The sequence below is a fragment of the Panthera leo genome, chromosome A1, assembly GCF_018350215.1.
Source record: "Panthera leo isolate Ple1 chromosome A1, P.leo_Ple1_pat1.1, whole genome shotgun sequence".
NCBI lineage: Eukaryota > Metazoa > Chordata > Mammalia > Carnivora > Felidae > Panthera > Panthera leo.
The window spans coordinates 39,807,873-39,813,206 of NC_056679.1; the positions used below are offsets into that span (position 1 = coordinate 39,807,873).

At 36.4% G+C, this 5,334-nt stretch overlaps 1 pseudogene; it reads right to left on the reverse strand.

Moving 5' to 3' along the window:
• Positions 1-541: 541 nt before the first annotated feature.
• LOC122199155 lies at positions 542-1,392 on the reverse strand (annotated as a pseudogene).
• Positions 1,393-5,334: the final 3,942 nt, after the last annotated feature.

Consider the following 5,334-nt stretch of genomic DNA (forward strand, 5'->3'; position numbering starts at 1 on the left):
GTCTTACTGAAAAGTAAGTTATGTATCAAATAATGAAACTCCAAGTTGTAGTAAAAGTGAAAAAAAAAGTAAAGGGCAAAATCACCTTGCTTCTTTGATTAATGCTTTATGGAATAGAATTTGTATTTAATTAGAATGACTAAAGACCCTTTTTTGGCAATGAGCTCAAAAGAAGCAAGTGTAATTGTTAGATCTCTTGGTTTTTGTCATTTGTTTATATTGTAATCTCAACTAGGTATAGTATGTTGATATGAAATACTTCTGAAGTACATAATCTTTTTAAAAAGTGGAACTTATGCAAAAATCACATACTGCTAGATTGGGTGTTGAAATGACTGGTGTGTTATATTTTTTAAAATCTTCATTTATGGTCAGCATAAATTGCTTTAATTTGTTAAAGGATTTTAATTTTGGGGTTTCCAGTAGGATTTCATTTTGGGGTTTAACATGTATGAAGCCAGTATAAAGTTTTACAATTTGGTAATTCTGGATTAAGTCTGGATTAAGATGAAAATTGAAATGAAAAGTTTACAGAAGAAAATTAATTTTCTTCTTCTGTAATGTCTAAGTCTTTGTCCTCTTCATCATCTTCTGTTTGTTGATCCTTTTCTGAGTAGACAGGTGGCTACATGTCCTGTTCAAGATACAGACTTAGCTGACAGTAATCTTTCAAGAGGCCACTTTGAATTTGCTCTGACCAGATTTAAACCTGAGGAACAATCTGGTGGTACGGACAATTTTGGAAAAGCTCTAAATCTTCCTCAATAATCTTTTGTATGTTTTGGTAAGCAGCAGTGTAGACCTTGAATGCTTTGCCAATAAATCACATTTCAATAGTGATCAAATCTGAAAATATAGTCTTTAGATCCTTACTTACTGCTTTTCGAAATTGTCAATAGTTTCATCCAGATGATGAGCTGTTTGGGTAGCATCCATTGCAGCTCTCTCTGCAATTCGGTTTCTGTCTGTGAAGTAACATGCGGACCAGATGGGTTTCGCTGACATGTTCTTTCTGAGTTAATTGTTTAGCTTCTCAATTCCTTGCTGTTAATGTTGCTTTGAAGTCATTGCCTTTCATTCTCAAAATTGGTCCGTAAGCTTTCAAAGCTTCAACCACTTCAGCTTCAAATCTTTCAACCTCTTCTTATAGATAATGCTAAAGTTTGGAAAACTCCTCAGCGAAGTTTTTCAGGCCCCGCTTTAAATGTGGGGTCTCTGCAGAGGCATACAATTGATTTCATTCTCCAGTAGGTCTGCTTTGCCTCACAGTCTGGAAGTTTTCCTCACATAAGCAGCAAAGATTTGGCACTGCTCTCCGAAATGCTTCTCTACATTTGTGAGAATATCTTACAGTTGTCTGGTTGGAGTGGCCTGGTTTTCCAAGCCCTGCCTTCACACCTTGCCTTGTGCTCCACTGGGACCCTGGGCTGGGGGCCTTTGACCTGGGTGTGCGCTGAGGGGTGAGTCGCCCTTCCTGGAGCCCTTTTCTTTTATGTTTTATTTTCTAACTGCTTCTTATTTTGTTGTAGTAAAAAATACAACATATAAAATTTATCATCCTAACCACTTTTAAGTGTAGAGTGCAAGTGATCTCTAAAACACTTTCATCTTGCAAAACAAGCTCTAAAACCATTGAACAACTCTTTCTCCCTCTCCCTCACCTCTGGAAACCACCATTTTACTTTCTGTTTCCAAAAAAATTTTTTGATGTTTATTTATTTTTGAGAGAGAGAGACACACAGAGACAGAGCATGAGTGGGGGAGGGGCAGAGGGCGAGGGAAACATAACGTGAAGCGCTCCAGGCTCTGAGCTGTCAGCACAGAGCCTGATGACACGAGGCTCCAACTCACAAACAGCAAGATCATGTCTGGAGCCCAAGTCAGACATTCAACTGACTGAGCCACCCAGGCACCCCTCTGTTTCTAAGAATTTGACTACTTTAGATACCTTGTGTAAGTGGAGTAGTGCAGTTATTTGTCCTTTTTGCGACTGGCTTATTTCTTTTTAATGTTTACTTACTCATTTTGAGAGAAAGGGAAAGCTTGTGCTGGCAAGACTAGGGAAGGGGCAGAGAGAGAGGGAGAGAGAGAGGATTCCAAGCAGGTTCCACACTATCAGGACAGAGCCCTGTGCAGGGCTCCTTCTCACAAACCGCGAGATCATGACTTGAGCCAAAATCAAGAGTCAGATGTTTAACCGATTGAGCCATCCAGGTGCCCGTGACTGGCTTATTTCGCTTAACATAATGTCCTTCAAGTTTCATGTCCTAGCACGGGACAGGATTTCCTCAATAACATTTAGAATGCCATAATTACTTTGATGTATTTCTTAAAAGATTATTTAAGTAATTCAGAATTTTTTTTTTATATTTTAAAGCAAAGAAACTTCTTTGTAAATGATACCTAAAAGAGAACACCCATTATATAAAGCCAATAATGATGATCATTTACGTATAACTTTGTTATGCGCAATTTTATTTAATAATATTTTTAAAAAATTAATGAGTACAATGAGTCACTAAAATTATTATAATAATATGACACAGCATGCTATGAATTCACTTTTTCATTTGAGTTTTACCTCCTGTTGTGTGCACAGATAGAGCAGATGCTCTCTAATATTTACTTGAGTGCAGGTCACATGTATTATAATGACATATTTGATTGTATGGAAAAGACTAAAATCATTTCCCTCCTAATAGGTGAAATATTTACAGAAAATGGTTGCATTATGTACGTGCTAAAGGTATATTATGGCCCTTACAAATTAATGAATTAAAAAAATATCCCCTGTGCCTAAAACAATAGAAATAGTTGATAAAAATTTGTGGAGAGCTGGTGCTTGGTCATCTGTAGGGAACAAAAGAGACAGATCTCAAACTAATTCTTGTTTCTAGCCATGGTGGATAGCAGTAGTATTTATTTTTCAAGAATAAGAAACTTATAGGAATGTACAAGTTTTTAAAGAGGATAATAACTTCAGTTTGGAAAACCTTGGGTTTTGGAGATCAACTGAGTGCGCCAGGTGGAAATATTTGGCTAAAGTTGTATGTATGGATTCAGATTTTAGGAGAGTTATGGACTTGGAGATATTGATTTGGAAGTTAATACAAGCAAAAAGTCTACATAATGAGAAGGTAGAGTCCAATTGTGTATGGAATGAGCCTAGTTCCTAATCACAGTTAATTTCTAATCTAGTCAAGAATAATCAAGAATTGACTATGTATTTCAAAAGAACAAGTGAACCAAACTTGTGCTGAAATACTTGTAAAGCCTCTATGGAAACCAGCTTGAAAAAAATTTTATCTCATAGGATAAACTGAAAGTAGAATTTAGCCAAACTTTTCACAATAGCTCCAGTTATCTTTCTAAATACTTTTATACTTAAAATAATTTAGTGCCTTCCCACTGTGCACAGAATATTTAAAATATGTGCTTGAAATTCTTTATGTAGATGTCACTTATATATTATTTATCTCCCTGTATTATAAATACTTATTTTTTATCTTAGTTTTATTTATTTTTTTGCCTTCACAAATTGTGAGATACCTGAGGTCAGGGACAAAATTGTATTCCTAAGTGCTAAATGTCATTGACTTTATTTGTAGTGAAACTTCTTTTTGAAACCCTAAAAAATGTGAAATTGTGACTGACATCCAAGATATGTTTACTGACTTAGAAACTGACCTGAAGATGAAAGTCTACTGATGTGTGTTTGGCAGGCCCACCAACTTGCCGCTGCTGTTACTGGTCTCCCAAGTAATGAGCAATAATGATTTGTCCATCTGATCAGTCTTCCTTGTTGTAAAGTGTCTTCCTGATCTGCAAGGACTATAGTGTTTACTCAGTCAGATAGAACAGAGTTTAGCTGATTATTGTGTGCGTGTATGTGTGTGTCTGTGTGCTCTGAATTTAGATTCACCCGGGCCTGGAGAAATGATCTTATTTAGTGTAACTATCTCTTCACAGACTTGGGAATTTCAATTCCTTTGTCCATGTTTATTCTAGTCTTTCCATCTTGCAAACAGTATTCTTAATAGAAAATATGAAGCACATTTAAAGACGACTGCTTTTATTCTTTCTATATCATCTTTAGTTGAGATATCATTTGTCCTACACTTTTTAGCTCTTCTTCTTCTTCTTTTTTTCCATAACATGCTTCACAAAAGGGACTTTTAAAAGGATGTTAGTATTTCCTACACTACTCTGTCATTTAGGTTCAGATTTTTCTGAATCTCTTCTTAAAATCTATGCAGTTAATTTGTCTTGGGTTTTACATCACAACTGCTGTCTTACATACATCTCTTTAAAACTGGGCTTGCCAGAAAATAATCTTTGCGGCTATATGAATTTCTTTAGGTTCTTCACTATCTTTTGTTCCTGTTTTACTTTTTTGTTTGCCTGTTTGTCTGCGTAGGAAGGTTGAATTAATCAGAAACAATAACAGTAAAGTCCTTGTACCCTGAGGCCTAATAGTAACCTAAACCCCTGCCAACATCTGAATCTAAGCCTGGTATTTGGGCATATTTCACCTAGGTAAAACTTTAAATATGCACTTTTTAAAGTACATCTCCTTACTTTCTCATTTTGGATGATATATAGCATACTGCTTGTTAGAAAAGGTTATTTATAAGATTTTTAGACACCTGCAATGCAATCTGCTTGAGGATTATTACAATAGCCTGATTTAAATATCAATTTGTCAGTTTGAAGAATTAGATTTCTACAGTATATCAAAATTGACTTCTGGTTCTTAATAAGATGACAAACTAGTGTGGGCTGCTGATTCCCTCTTTCCAGTGTAACCCTAGAGATGCTGTAGGTGGAAGACTGACAGACTTGAGATACTCATATAGATTTTTTGAAAAAACACTAAAGAAATGGAAGTGTCACAGAGGTATAAAATGGCAGCCCAGAGCACCTAAGGGACCATTGTTATTTATGGGAGTCTGTGGGTAGAGCCATTTTGTTATACAAATTTTGGACCCTCCCATTACTAAGTCCCTCTTTTTCCACCCTTTTACCACTGAGAGGCAGAACAATAGAACTCAGGTTCTCTGAGGGATGGATTCGGTGGGAGAGGCTAATAATATTTTATGAGGATCTTATAACCAAAAGGATATTACTGTGCATGCTCCTGATACTCCTTTCTGAGCCCATTCCCACAGGACACATAACCAGAGGAATCTGCACTGGAAGTACAGAGAGCTCCCTGGGAAGCAGAATCCCCTAATGGAAAATAAATGGGTGTGAAGCATTGGATGGGAGCTTGTGAGAGAAGCTTTCAGAACAGAGTTGTGTCACTGTCCCACCTTCCCACATCAGCAGGATTTT